The following is a 16,333-nucleotide window of genomic DNA, read 5'->3' on the forward strand; positions in this document are numbered from 1 at the left end:
TTTCTTAATAACACACATAATGGTTTCAATTATCCTCAAAATTAGGCAGATAAAATATACAATAAGGCATTTTCTAAAAACTATGTAAAATGGCCAATGAGGTATGAAGCATACACCAATAATGGGCCCATTGATAACAAATAGAAATACTTACTGGGAGCATTCTGTAGTCAAGTATTATGAGAATGCTTTAAAGTTCTAAACTCTAAATACCCTGTAAACCCAGTGATTTCTATCCCTTGGACACCAGTTATGGTTCTTCCAGCAAATCATTTGTCCAAGATCCTGATGATAAAATCCATCTTCCTCGGATTCTACCTTTTCTGGAACCCCAACACCATACAAGATCATTCAGGGTCAGCTGTAAGCTCTCCAGGTCACATCTGGAAGCTTAAAAGTTTATTCTAACCCTGCCCCTTAACCTAACCCTCCTCTTTCTTACCTGTTTCACCTTGTGATGGAAGAAAGGGAGAAATCCATGAAACACCTATTTTAATTTTCTACTAGGAGATAATCTCCTGAAGTCTTTGATTCACCTCTTTTAGTACCTAAGAGCCAATAGATTACTCTTTGTGATGTGCTGGGTAACTAGGTAACTGAGGAAAACAGCGTCTGTTCTGGAGAAGATGGCACTATACCAGCTGAAGATACCTTTCCCTGACTTTTCCCTGTTCTTTCCTCTTCTTACTATCTGCACTGTAAACCCCTTTAGAATCCGCCAATCCATTTTCCCTGGAGTGATAAGGCCTACGTAGAAGGCCTGCATATTTGAAGATCATATAAATGACCTCCAACATGAGTCTCAAGGCTACAGTTTAGTAAATGTGAACTGTCATGAAAATCTAACTGCCTGACTGTCATCATTTTGAAGAGTCTACTTAGGGTTATATTTCTATTTGGCCTTTCCCTTTTTCCACTGGAGTGGATTTAGGAAAATATATTTATTTTCTCACTTGTCTAGTAATTTTTCTGCTTCATTTTGCTCTTATACCCTATTTCCCCCATTTAGATTTAGATATATTTTACTTTTCTTCCAATGAAGTCTCCATTCTAATTCATGCCCCATAGCTCAGCAGTAAATTTTAGGGAGCACCCAATATCTTTACATTTGACAAATGAAGAGAGAATGTAACAGTTTCCTTGGCCAAGCAAGAGAGAGACAGAGTATGACTGTAGTGAGTCAGGATTTGGCCACCTCAGCATCAGCCAAAAGACATCTAGACTGCCATAGCACTAGATGAAAGTACACGGCAGAGAGTGGGACAGAGGGTCAAACAGTGTTATGTTGTCACCATTTAAATATTATCAACAAGATCTAAAGAAGTAAGAAGATCACAATAACTTCCAAAAGATTTCATCACTTTGGCACAAGCAGCTCCTAAGATATTCCAAACATAAAAGTTTTTCTTTCACAGAAAGAGCTGAAGAGAACCCTTACCTCAGATCTTCCTTTCTTCTGTGTAGGCTCTTGCTTCTCAGGCTTCTGCTTTCATGTCCTCTGAGCTCCTTCAGGATGCGGACTCTCTCCCAGTTACTATAGTGATCGGCCAGGAAAATATCGGAATGCATGCTCTAAGTCAGACAACAAATTATAAATGGGTTGGCATTTGACAAGGCAGAACTGTAAAAACAGAGAGTAGTGGTCTTTACTGCAAGGCAGAGGAAAATTACATAACACGCATCAGAGCATCACACTGTGACAAAACAGAAGTTGTATCAACATCTTAACTTTCAGGAGCCCATCTATCTCCCCCAGTTGCAACACAGTGCATTAGGTTTTATCAAAAATGATGAAAGGGGCAAGGAATTTGATGGAGTGTCAGAGACAGTACCCAGAAGAAGTCATGATTAAACTGAGATGTGAAGGTGAAGTAAGATTTAGCTACTCTATGAAAAGGCAGGGACTGACTATCAAGTGCAAAGGCCGCTGAACGGGAGAGAAGGACATTTTCAAGAAGCTAGGAGTTTACCAACATGTCTGGAGTGAAGAAGGTGAAGGGGAAAGAATCGAAAGAGGTTGAGAAGGTAAGTGAATCAGGCAGAGCCTTACAGGCCATGTTCAAGGTACTGCATATCCTCTAAGGGCCACAAGAAGGCATTGTAGGATTTTAAGTAAGACTGAGATATGATCAGATTTACATTTCACATTCCCCATTTTCCCTCTCCGTTTTCTGTCATGGGCTTTTACCTTAATAAATTTCTTGCACATTTAATCCTGAATTGGCATCCACTTTTTGTATAATTTATACTAACGTAAACTAACAGAATTTTTAGAAGTAAATGAGTTAAGATATCTGCACAGTACTTTTTTTCTTAAGAAGCTCAATCAATTTCACAGGCGCTTTTAAACACATTCGTTACTGTAATCAGTTTCAGGAAGTCATCTACAGCACAATCAAATACCAGTCTTCCTGGGCTGGATGTTATTTCAGGTCATTCAGCGCTATATTCGATTGCACTGTTGTGGTAAAGATTTTCTGACAAATTGAAGGGATAATGCTTCACCAAAAAGTACTTTTCAAAAATTCTGTTTATCTAGTAGAGCGTGGATCATTAATTGAAAGCTGTCTAAAAAACAATTTCTTAAGTCCAGCCCTGGGGGAGGGTTGCTGTCCATTTATTGTTAGACACAGATATCTGAAATGGAAGTATAATCTTGAAAATTATTAATTACTATTTTGATAAAAACAATGATAACATTTTCTATCAGAACTTTCCTTATCACTGTTACTTTTCTTACTGGGATATTAGAGTAGTAATTTCATTCCTTTGCTGGTGCAAGATTACTGAATTCCTTGTAGACAAGACATAGTATATTCTATATAATAGGGTATTTAGGCAGATGGTTAAATCACTAATGGTTACACCACTGATTTTAAATAGATCATTATTAATTAATGATCAGCCTATAGAAAGTCTCTAGTTATGAGTCACAGGCCAATCTGATGTAACATTTAGGACCAGTTGGAAAGTCTTTGTACAAAGATCCATGATCTCAACCATGAACCCAACCATGAGCCAGATAATGAACCTAACTCAGAAGCAGGCTTTGGTCCTACTGTCTTCCATTTGACCTTCTGTTTTCCAGACTCAGTCTGAACTACTTTCAGAATAAATTTCAAAGATTTATAAAATTAAGAGATTTATTGATATAAACTTTAAGCATTGATTCTCAACTTTAGATGTAACTCAGTGCACTTGAAATTTTAAGACAAAATGTCTTAAAACTCCAGACCCACTAAAGGAGAATCAGAGTGTTTAATGGGGGATAGTGGCATCAGTATTTTTTAAAGCACCAGATATAATTCTGATGTGAAACCAGCATTATGAGACATGGCTTTGGAAGCTATCAGTTACCTAATTTTATTCAGTATAACATAGTGCTTTAGAGTATGGGTTCTGGAGATAAACAGCCTGGGATCAATTCCTCAGTCCCTTTTACTAGCTTCATGAGCATCAGTAAATTACTTAATGTCTCTGTACCTCATTCATTCAATATCCAGTGTATATTTGTTGAGTGCCAGGCTCTGTTCTAGAGGTACCAATGAACAAAACAGATGGAATCCCTGCCCTGTGACGTTTACATTCTAGAGCAAGGACACTTTGGCGGGGGAGGGGGATTGAGAGAGTATGTGAAGATTAAACAGATCTTATATGTAAGGTGCTTGGAACCGTGCCAGGCACAAAATGTTCAACAAATGCTATCTGTCATTTCCTTATTTTACCAATGAGGAAACTGATATTCAGAGAGGGGCAGGAATCTGCCCAAGTAACTAAGAGAGGAGAAGAGAGGAGGCAAATCAGGCTCCAGGCTACCCTCACCTCACCTCCCTCAGCTCACTCCTAGAAGAATTTCAGTCTGGGGCTGCAAGACAGATGCTAAAACAATGGGGCCAGAACCTGCCTCTTGACACAGATTCCTGTACCTGAATGGAGCTCTTGCTGGTGCCATATATCAGAAGCAAATATTGCTAAATGCAACTTTTATTTGGCATCCCTGAGGACATGGAAGATAAAGGGCTAAAAGAACTCATCTTGTTTGTAGCACCAGCCAATTCTTTAAGAATCCTTATAACAGTCACTGAGGGGCTATCTACTGTTCTCCATTTATATTATGAATCGGTAAAGAATGACTAAGGAAAAATGTAAAAGGAAACTACAAAATGTATTTTTGATAGCATTTAATATAAAATAATAATTATTAAAATCTCCCTCAAATAAAATGGTAATATCTTGTGAATAAAGCAAATCTGATAATTTCCCCTAATATATTTAAGCCAGAGCATTACTTTAAAGCATTTAAGAGTCAGATGGAACTTAAGAAGCTTACAGGAGACCAGAAGTCAGGAAAGCAATAATTGAAGATGAGAAAATGTATTATTGGAATAACTTATCTGAGCCAAACTCTTATGAGACGTCCAAACATTTCTTCTAACCCTTTATTAGAATGACTAATATTTGTTTGCATTACAAGATAACTATAAAGATTAAAATCCATATGATGTGACTAAGCTCAAAATTGTTCCCATGACCCTCAAGTCTTAAAAAAAAAAACTGAATTCAAATTTAATTAAGAATTAAATTTGAAGTTGAGTAAAGTAAGGAGGGGCAATCAATTTAAACATGTTGCAATTCATACTAGAATCTATTTGAAAAACCTAATTTGTTCTGTTAGAGTCCTGTCTTATGATAACACAGCAAAATTTTCTTTTATCCTTATTATGAAAGCACATGAACTGGAAAAGAAAACGACAAAATAGTAAATCTTGTTTTAGTATAAGAGATTACATTGACAGAAAAAAAATGGGGAAAAGGAAATCATCAAGGCAGTGGCTGAGAGCCTTGAAAACAAAGATAAGTAAAGCGAAACTTGATGTAAACCGTGAGAAAATTGCCCTGTACCTAGGAGGGTTTACGTATATGTATCACTAATTTCTCTATGAATTTTCTCTCTAATTCAGGATATGAGTTAGCAAAATTATTGGGATAGTGAGCTCTAAATCTGTTATTATAGTCAAGAGAGTAGGTATAATAAATGACCAGATGACAGGCATGTTCATGAACTTAAAGCCAAAAAGTTAGAGTCTGTGCTTTTTAAGAAAGCAATAACTAAATCATTTGATCGACTATACACAGAAATTAATGCTTCAACTAAGAGAAAAGGAAAAGAAAGCCAATTGAAGCTTGAGCTTTTAAACTAGAAAATGAAAACAGAAGGTCTATGTCTGAATCTGCTGGTTATTCACTCTTTGTGGCTTGAATTACTCCAACTCTGCTTGCAATTAATTTATAAAGGATTTATGTGCAAAGAGCAGTTAAAGACGTCACACATTTAAGGGTGTTATGTAAGCAATCATTATTACTAACCAACAAAAAGATATAGGGAGAGCTCTAATCAAATTCACCAAGTGCTGCATAAACCCATTCAGAAAGCAGTGGGATGGTTTACTATGGTTTGGCTTCATTTAAAAATTGGGTTGTAAAAGTACAAACTATGTATTATTTTTCCAGGGCTGCCATACAAAGTACCATAAACTGGGTGGCTTAATACAATAAAAATGTATTGTCTCACAATTCTGGAGGCTAGAAGTTCAAAACCAAAGTGTTGGCAGGACTATGCTCCCTCCAAGCCTCCAGGGAGGATCCATTCTTGCCTCTTCCAGCTTCTGGTAGCCCCAGATGTTCCTTGGCAGATAACTCCAGTCTCTGCCTCTGTCTTCACAGGGCTGTCTCTTTATAAGGACACTAGTCATACTGGCTTAGGGGCCTACCCTACCTCAGTATGACCTCATCTTAACTAATTACATCTGCAACATTCCACCTCCTAATAAAGTCACATTTGGAGGTACTAGGGGTTAGGACATCAACATATTTTTTTTTAACACAATTCAATCCATAATAATCTGTAACTGCTGTTTGGCATACATTATCTGTCTACAGAAAAGAAAAAAATAAGGTTAATGTATATAAACCAGAAAAACATAAGAGAGTAAGTTTCTCCATTACTGGCTTTAAAGATTTATAGATTGATGTTCCAGTTCCTATTTCCAGAGTAAACCATATTACAGATGGCAATAGGTTTCTCCTCTCAGAGTCTCCCTCCTATACCTGGATTACCCCCGGCCCCCCACCAACCACTCCTTAGTCCTTCAATGCTTTCCTGAAATGCTCCTTCCTCTTCACCATCAGATCCTTTCTGTCCTTTAAGGACCAGCTATGTCATCCTTCAGGAAGGCTGCTCTGACCAGTGACTGTGCCCATAGTGACTTACGTTCCTCCAAACCCTTACAGTGCTTATGCCCGAATTATTGAACTGGTTACCATCTTACTGATATTTTTCAAAATGTATTTATGTAGTTAAAACAAAAAAGTAATACATTACATACTCCAAAGCTGAAAAAGTAAAAAAAAAAGTCCTCTCATCCCTGAACCCCACATTCCCTGGACCTCCACACATCACCTAGCTCTCAGCTCAGTCATCTCTTCTGCAAAATCAAAACTTGGACTAGATGATCTCTAAGGTCCTTTTCAGACTGAAAGCACGAAGGTCCTAACACAGAAGATTTTAAGAATGAGGGGTAGCACATTGTGGTGGCGGATATACTCTAGAATCAAACAGAAACTGACTTAGAAACTCAGTTCTACCTCTTTCTATCTCATTTCTTGTTTCTAACTTACGCCAGCCACTGTTCTAGGCCCTGACAATGCAGCAGCAAATAAGACTGTCAAGGTCCCTGCCCTCATGGTGATTACATTCCTGTAGGAGAGACAAACAATTTAAAAAAATACATAAATGTATGAGTAAATAATATGATTTTGGTTGATGATAATTACCACACAGAAAAGTAAAGCAAGGCAAGAGATTAATGAATGAGGGGGTGTAAAAGATGTTTTAAATAGTTTGTTGGGGTACATTCTCTGGGAAGTGCTATTTGACAGAGAGTGAAAAGGTCTGGAGAAGTGCATTTCAGAGAGAAGCAGCAGCATGAGTAAAGGCCCAGAGACAGGAAGGCAGATGGTCAGAGCACAGGTCTGCTACTTACTCTTTTCATTTTATTTTAGAGATAGGTCATTGTGATCTTTTTCATTCTTTTATACAGGTGACTTTTTTTTTCTATTGTATGCATGTTCCATGATTTTTTTAATAGTCCTCTATTGATAGGCATTTGGGTTGTTGCCAATCTTTTGTTGTTACAAGCAAAAAATTACAAACATGAAATTGTCAGCACAGCCTGCTGGAATGGAACAGACTCTGAGCTGGAAACAAAGCTCTGTCTTTCTCTCTCTTTTCTTGTCTCTCTCTTTATTTTGACTGTATTTCACTGACTTTTAGGTACTAGGAATATAGCAGTGAGCTAGATGTCCAGGTCCCTGCCTCAGGATACTTATATTCTGATGGGAGAGAGAGACATTTGAAAATGAACATACATGTAAAAAAGATATGGTTTTGGATTGTGACAAATGATGTAAAGAAAATGAAGCAGGACGAGGGAAGAGTAAATGGCAAGGCTGTGGGTTCTGTTCCAGATATATTGGTCAGGACAGGCCTTGAGAAGGTGGTATTTGAGTAAGACATGAATAATGTGAAGGGCCAGACATTCAAAAGTCTAAGGAAGAGCATTCCAGACAGAAGGAGCAGCACATGTAAAGACCTGAGGCAGGAAAGGGCTTAGCACATTGGAGGAACAGCCAGCAGACACAGTGGTTGGGAGCACACCCAGCCAGATGGAAGGAAACTGGAGCTGAGGCTGGAGGCACAGGCAGGGTGGGGCACAAAGGCCCTGTGGCCATAGGGGACATCTGGACTTGTTCTAAGTGTAACGGGAAGCCATGGGGAGAGCCATTGTAAAAAAGAATTACACGTTCTGATTCATGTTTTGGAAAGCTCACTCTGACTGTGTGTGGAAAGGAAACTATGAGGGGGATGAGTAGAACCAGGATACGAGTCTTGCTGAAGTCCAGGCAAGAGTTGATGGTGGTGTATCTTTATCTATCTATCTATCTATCTATCTTATCTACATCTATAAGTAGAGTGGGTGTGATAAATATGGTGAGAAGTGTGCACATTTAGGGAAAAAAAAAGCTGTTGGTAGACTGAATGCCAGTAATAAAAAAAAAAAGAGGGAAATAAAGGATGACTCCCAGGTTTTTTGTTGTGAACAACTGGGTGAATGGACTGAGATCAGGAAAGCTGGGGTAGCAGCACAGCTGCAGGGCATGGGTGGGAATACCAAGAAGAATATAGTTTAGAGTTAGAAACCTATTAGGCATCCAGATGAAGATTTTGGGGAATGGCTGGATATAAGAAGAGGACCTCACCAGTGACTGAAAAAAAAAAAAAGAATTCTTCAGCCTACAGGTGATTCATCAGTGTACTCAAAGCCATTTGAGTAGATGAAGCAACCTAGGTAGGAAGCATGTACAGAGAAGAGAAGAGGGCAAAGGCCAAGTCTAGAACCCTTCCGTATTTAGAAGCTAGGAAGAAAAGAAGGACTAAACAAAAAAAGATGAGAAATAGCTGCCTATAAAATAAGGGCAACAACTGGAGAATGTAGTATCCTGAAGCCACCTACAAGTTATAGAACCCAGACTTTGAGCCTTGGCTTCCTCATCTGTAAAACAGTACTTACCTATAAGAATTTGTGGGGACTGAATGCAATTATATATGTAAAGTGCCTATCAGGAAACCTAGCCATAATAAATATTCAGTAGACTCTAATAGTTCGTAAAATTTAGAATGTTGTTTATATGCATTACTATTGGGCTATATTCATATTGGAGTTAAGAAAAGCAAAGGTGAATGTGTTCATATATTAATGTTATCTGAAGTCACAAAGTGGCAATAGTAGGATTCGCACAAAATAACAGATAATCTATAGGTAATTGACCTTCATTTTAGAGTGTTGTGTGTGTATACAAATGACATATCTAATGACTAAGTATATAAAAAAGTTATTTTCTAGACCATCTTAGGAGAAAGAAAGCTTCCTAAATAGAGATTTATGTGTGTGAAGGTTGGGGAGAAGCAAATAAAATGAGTATTTATTGAGTGCTTACTATGTGTCATGCACTACAACAGATGATTCAGATTTACTTACTTAGACATAAAACTTCATAAAACATTATGTGATATTATTAATATGTTCAATTTACTAATGGGTGTTTTAAACAAAATTAAAAATTTGGGTAAAAGCAATAATCAATCAGAGATTTTAATTACCTATCAGTTTCTTATTTTGTTCTCTTGAATTAAAATTATTAATCATAAAAGCTACTGTTTATTGATTATCTACTATGCTCAAGGCACTGGAGCTCATAATTTACATGTATTTTTTCATTTTCAAAACAGCCCCCCAGAAGGATAGGTATTATTATCACCATTTTATAGAAGATATACTTGAGACTCAATGGATTTATGTAAGTTGTTTAAAAAATATAGCTAATACGTCACAAAATAAAAGACTGTGGACTCTGGTCTTTCTCATTAAAAAGCCCTCGTTCTATCCACTATACCAGACTATCACCATAATATTTTGAGATTTATTCTTCATGTTTAACCTTCCTAATATTTTCATCTATATTTTTAAACAAATATTTTCTGTTTAAACAGTTCATTTCAAAATATATTAGAATAAGGAAGGACACATCCAGTTCTATGTTACTTTACACATTTACAAGATTTACAAATCCTTTATAAGAGTTAAGCCAAGATTCAAAACAAAACAAAACAAAACAAGCAAACAAAACTCTAGAATTTCTGAGTCTAATGCTTACCAGGGAACAACTTGCTTCTAATGCTGTCAATGTACAATATGGAGGCAGGCAGTGTCAGCAGATAAATAGTGTGTGAGGCAGCCAGGTTGTATGACAGCCAGTAAAGGAAGTGAATCTACTCTGTTGTGGACTGAATGTTTGTGTCTCCCCTAAAATTCACATATTGAAGCCCTAACTCCCAAGGTGATGGTATTAGGAGCTGGGGCCTTTTAGATGGAGATGAGGTCTCGAGGGTGGTGTATTCATGGTGGGTTAGTACCTGTATAAAAAAAAGGAAGAGAGAGGGAGTTCTAGCTCTCTCCATGCACACACATCAAAGAGAGGCCATGTGAGCACACGGGAGAGAGTGACGGTCTACAAGCCAGGAAGAAGGCCTTTACCAAGAACTGAATCTTCTGGCACCTTGATCCTGGACTTCTTAGCCTGAAGAACTGTGATAGATAAATAAATATCTGTTATTAAAAACCACCCAGTCTATGGTATTTTGTTATAGCAGCCCAGACTAAGACCTACTCCATAACACAGCTGACATAGAGCTGTAGTAATATGTGATTGAGGACATTCAAAATTAGTCCAGCTGGTCTTCCAAAGAACATAGAAATGGATTGATGGATTTTACAATTGCTATAGATCTCACTGAATATTCATGGCCATGTACAGAACGAAATGAAAACAAAGAAATCAAGCAAAAGTGATCTCTGAGTTGATAGGAATTACTACCAAATAACTCAGAATTAAGGAAAATATTAATCTTTTTTCTTAATTAATTAAGTAATTTTTGGCTGCGTTGGGTCTTCGTTGCTGCGCACGGGCTTTCTCTGGTTGTGCGAGCAGGGGCTGCTCTTCACTGTGGTGCGTGGGCTTCTCATTGTGGTGGCTTCTCTTGCTGCAGAGCATGGGCTCTAGGCGCATGGGCTTCAGTAGTTGTGGGACGCGGGCTCAGTAGTTGTGGCGCACGGGCTTAGTTGCTCTGCGGCATGTGGGATCTTCCCGGACCAGGGCTCGAACCCATGTCCCCTGCATTGTCAGGCGGATTCTTAACCACTGCGCCACCAGGGAAGCCCAAATATATTAATCTTTTCAGGCTTTTCCAATACTTCCTCCTAATTATGCTTGAACTTGACTAACTAGTTCGTATTTATACAACTTGTCTCCAGCTTTCGATTGGGGAATGATCTTGTGCACACTTCCTCCGTTACACAGCATGGGTTGCACAGTTTTGTTCTGTTTTGAGTAAAATATCTGCTGAAATGTCTGTGAGTGAGGGGCTGGGGAGGGGACTATATAGGAAAAAGTTTTTTAATTAAAAATGAGCTGGAGTAAAGGTAACAAATAGAGATGAATATTCCTACCCTTGTTTAACTTTGTACTACCTAACGAAAAAGAATTATTCATAATTTATTAATAACATTACTTCATTTTTAAAAAAACTTTCTTCATTAGTGTAAGCATGCTTTATCTAGTTCATGTCCATATAAAGTATATGAAGGAAAGTTTATTTCTTTTCAGAATAACAGTTTTCAATTAAAATATTTACTAAAAATTCTCGAGACCACTGAAATCTATAACTTATGATATAGGAACAGGCAGGCAGGGCTATATGCAATGCCTTTGCTTCATCAGAAACTGTGTCTCTCTTTGTCGAATGCTAAAATCAACTTGTCACAAATTCAAATGAAGTGGCAATGAATCCACACTCAAACAGTAGAGTTAATGAGTAATTGAAGTGGTCAGGTTTAGATTCTGCTTCATTCATTCAGCCAGCCTGGACTCCAGGGGGTCAGGCACTGTGTTGGAGACAGAAAGATAAGGCACACAGCTGCTGCCCTCAGGATTCACTTCCGGTGGGAGAGAAAGATCCATCAGCAACTTAATATAAGACAGAGTCCTAACTGCTATAGCTTACCTCTATGCAAAGTACTACGTATACACATAGTATACACATATGGGCTGCCATAACGGACTGCATAGCTTAACAAACAGAGATGTATTTCTCACAATTCTGGAGCCCGAGAAGGCCAAGATCAAGGTGCCAGAAGACTGGCATGCAGAAGGCCACTCTCTCACTGTGTCCTCACATGGTGAAGAGAGAGACAAGTTCTCTGGTGTCTCTTTTTATAAGGGCACTAATCCCATCATAAAGGTCCCATCCGGGCTTCCCTGGTGGCGCAGTGGTTGAGAATCTGCCTGCCAATGCAGGGGACACGGGTTCGAGCCCTGGTCTGGGAAGATCCCACATGCCACGGAGCAACTGGGCCCATGAGCCACAACTACTGAGCCTGCGCGTCTGGAGCCTGTGCTCCGCAACAAGAGAGGCTGCAATAGTGAGAGGCCCGCGCACCGCGATGAAGAGTGGCCCCCGCTTGCCACAACTAGAGAAAGCCCTCGCACAGAAACGAAGGCCTAACACAGCCATAAATTAAATAAATAAATAAATAAAATAAAAAATAAATTAAAAAAAATAAAGGTCCCATCCTCATGACCTTATCTTACCCCTTTTCCCTCCAAAGTCCCCATCTTCAAATACTATCACCTTGGGGGTTACAGCTTAACATATGAATTTTAGGGAACACAAACATTCAGTCCATAACAGGAGGGATGTGTTAACTCTGCCTAGGGTTATAGAGGAGGATACTGCAGAACTGACTCCTGAGCTTGGTCTCAGAGCAAGCATAGGAAGTCACTAGTGAAGAAACAGTGAAGGCACATCTTGTAGAAGAATAGCAGGAAAAAAACCACAGAAGGAAGAATGAAAGGTGATCATTTCGTCATGGATAGAATGAGTACCCGTAAGGAAAGGAAACAGTGAGGTAGAAAAGTAATTTGAGACCAGATTATAGGAAGTCCTGAGCATGATGCCGAGGAGCTTAAAATTTCTTTACATGGGCAGCGGGAAGCTGATGAAATTGTGTGTGTGTGGGTATGTGTGTGTTATCAATAAAGTTTGGTATTTGGATAAAAGTAATACACGTTTAATATTTAAAAATTGAATTTTTATAAGTTTTTATGATGAAATAATATCAAACTTAGAGAAAGCAAGAATAGTACAAAGAACTCCTGTATACTCTTTACCCAGATTTACCAATTATTACTTTTGCCACATTTGCTTTATTTTTCTCTTTTCTTTCTCTGTATAACATATATATTATTTATATAGACATAGAGAAATAGACATATAGATATGCATGTGTATGTATACACACATACACATTTATATATACTCACATGTATATATACACATTTTTTTTCTGAACTAATTGAGAGTAGTTAATCCTTTTACCCCTTAATAGTTCAGTGTGTATTTTCCAAGAATAAAGGCATTCTTTTATTACCAAATTACAATCTTCAAATTCAGGAAATTTTAATCCATGTAATTCCAATTTTGTCAATTGTCCTAATAATGACCTTTATAATATGACAATTTTTATCTTGTAGAACCAAATCCAGGACCATGAATTGTGTTTCATTTTCTTGTCTCTTTCATGTCCTTTAATCTGCAAAGTTCTTCAGCCTTTATTTTTCATGACATTGACATTTTTAAACAATATGTTAAAAATACTTTATTATTGAAAAATCACTAAGGTCAATGAGAAAGAGGTGGATGGGTAAGAGACAGCATAAAATAAGGGGCAGAGAGGAGACCTGGGAGACAGAAACAGCTTGAGGTGATGAAGCCTTAGTGGGATGGGAGAGAAGGGGGCCCACATGGGAAATTCAACAGCATTTAGTGCCCATTATGTGTGAAAAGTAAAGAAATGAAAGTTTGATTTTAGCTTGGGCCATTCAATGGATGGTGATAAGGATTATAAGTAACAGATTTTGTCCTTTGTTTGATTCTAGGTTGAAGGAGGATAACCAGTTTTGCTTTTGAGTGCTAAGTAGATCTATGTATTATGCAGTTGGAAATAAGACACGGAGCTCAGGTGAGATGTCTAGGATAGAGAAGGATTACCTAAAGAAGAATAAACCTAAATAGTCTATCTTCTGCTTAGCTTTTCATCTCCCAACTGAGCCCTGTGCACAGCAGATACTTAGTACGGATTGTAGACTGACAACCATCTCATAGTAGCTTAAGGGAAGGGGAAGGGGTGGCCAAGTTTTCTTCCAGGCAGATGAGGGCTGGGAGGACTCTGGGGATTTCCCTGCAGAAATGGGGAAGCCCTGAGCAGATCAGGGCGGCTCCTCCCCTGCTGCTGAGAATCAAACAGGAATTAACAGGGTGCCAGAGGAACAACGCTTTGTACCAGGTTCATGATTCCCCATCCAGAATTTCCAAATCCAAAAAACTCTGAAAATATTTTTGTATCTCATTTGGCAGCAAAACTTGACCTGAAGTGATCCTGAGGCTCTTGATAGTGTTTATTTATCCCACTCATTGTGAATATTCATACATTTCCCCGCATGCCTATTAATGTATTTGATAATTAACAAGTGCTGCCTCAGAACTCACTGTGGGTAGTACTCAATTCATGGTATATCCACCCTATCTACCTCCTTTCTAAAAACCGAAAAACTCTGAATATGAAACTCATGGGACTGTAAAGGTTTCAGATGAGGAAATGTGGAAGTGTATTTAAAAAGTAGGGGTAAATACTTTGCAACCTAGACTGACACCTTTAAATGAACATTCCACCCATGAATATGTGAGTGAAGCTCACAGAAGACTCCCCAGGCTTTGGCACCTTACATCTGGAACTACTGAGAGGACCTTGGTTTCCCCTGTTTTGACTCACTTCTCCTCACTTCAGCATCTTTGGCTCTTTGCTTGATTTTATCCCTCAGCAACCATTACAGGCCTGGCTCACCATTTAATCCAAAGCCCTCACTCTTCTTCAGGATATGGTTTTGGCTGTTTGATCTCTGGCCCTCCTGAATTGTAACTGCCTCTAAAAAAAGGGGCTTAGACTTCCCTGGTGGTGCAGTGGTTAAGAATCCGCCTGCCAATGCAGGGGACATGGGTTCAATCCCTGGTCCGGGAAGATCCCACATGCCGCGGAGCAACTAAGCTCGTGCGCCACAACTACTGAGCTTGCGCTCTAGAGCCCGCAAGCCACAACTACTGTGCCACAACTACTGAAGCCCGTGCGCCTAGAGCCCGTGCTCTGCAACAAGAGAAGCTACTGCAATGAGAAGCCCGTGCACTGCAACGAAGAGTAGCCCCCGCTCGACGCAGCTAAAGAAAGCCCGCACACAGCAACAAAGACCCAATGCAGCCAAAAATAAACAAATAAAATAAATAAATTTATTAAAAAAAAAAAAGGGGGCTTATCAGCCCCTCTCTGCATCAGCCCTCCTCCACCCTCACTGTTCTATGCCTTACAGGACCCATCACGTACACCTGTCTCCTACTGTCCTGTCCCTCACATTGGGGGGTTGGGAGGGAGTGTGCAAAAAGGAATCAGACCATCCAGCTGGTCATTTGTTGGCTCATCGTTTATTCATTCATTCAAGAAATATATACTGAATGTCTACAATGTGCCAGATGCTGTGCTAGGTTCTTAAAGTTTGGCAATTAACAGACATATTTGATGTCATCATTGCATTTACAATCTACCAAGGGAAACATATTAAATAAATAATTAACTACAATTGTAAGTGCTACAAATGGGAATGCAGAGTGCAGTGAGAGTGTATAAGGAGGGAGAGGGCCCGACTTGGTGTAGAGGCTCAAGGAAGTCTTCCCATCCTCACAAGAGGAAGACATGTGAGTTGAGATGAGAGGGTGAGTAGGAGGTAGCCGGGTGAAAAGGGTGAGGAAGGCAGGGAGGATGGGGTAGAGAGAATTCCAGGCAAAGCAAACTGCATAAAAAGGACCCAAGGCAGGAAGGAACTTTGCCTAAATGTGGAAGTGAAAGCCTTCACTGTAGCTAGAAGGGAGAGAGAGGGCCTGTGGTGAGGTCTTTATCCTAAGAGATAATCAGCCACTGGGGAGGTGGGGAGGTGGGGAGGTGTGGAGGCGGGGGGTTTGTTAACTAAGGATGTGAACTAATCAGCTACTACTTATCAGGTCTCTCTGGTTGTGAAGTGGAGAAGAGATTGGAAAATCAAGGGTGAATGTATGAAGAACAGAATAATACAGTTCTTCCCTCTTGGGACACATAGACATTTAATAGACTAGGTAACACAGAAACATATTGAACGAGCATGACCCTGAGCAGGACTTGACCTCCCTGCTCCTGAAACGGTGGGTTACACAGTCTAGCTCCACATGGGTAAGGCCAGGGATTTCAGGAAGGCCTGGCCATCTCCAGGGAAGAAGAAGAACAGGACTCCCTCTTCAGGTGGGTCCTCAGAACTGCCTTTGACCTCCAAGGGAGAAGCCTGCCCCAGACCAGTTTGTCTGCTGTCTCTCTCTTTATGCTGGCACTTACAGCCACTCCAAAACCTTTCAGCCTGACCACTTCAGTAATCCAACTACCATTCTACAACCAAAGAATGCTCTATCTCTTAGGACCTTGCTCCATATTTTGTATTTGCGCAGTATCTGAATAAAAATCATACTTGGGATGATTTCACCTTTAAGTTTGCTGCCCATAATCACTCATCATTTAACCCAAGA

At 39.3% G+C, this 16,333-nt stretch overlaps 1 long non-coding RNA gene across 1 annotated transcript in view; it reads right to left on the reverse strand.

The window, feature by feature from the left end:
* The window catches only part of LOC133102594 (uncharacterized), a 37,138-nt gene that overhangs the window by 6,061 nt on the left and 14,744 nt on the right, over positions 1-16,333 (reverse strand). Inside the window, exon 2 of the long non-coding RNA XR_009703008.1 lies at positions 1,439-1,572. This is a non-coding gene — a long non-coding RNA (uncharacterized LOC133102594). The remainder of the gene's footprint in view (positions 1-1,438; positions 1,573-16,333) is intronic.

This window comes from Eubalaena glacialis, chromosome 12 (assembly GCF_028564815.1).
Source record: "Eubalaena glacialis isolate mEubGla1 chromosome 12, mEubGla1.1.hap2.+ XY, whole genome shotgun sequence".
Lineage (NCBI taxonomy): Eukaryota > Metazoa > Chordata > Mammalia > Artiodactyla > Balaenidae > Eubalaena > Eubalaena glacialis.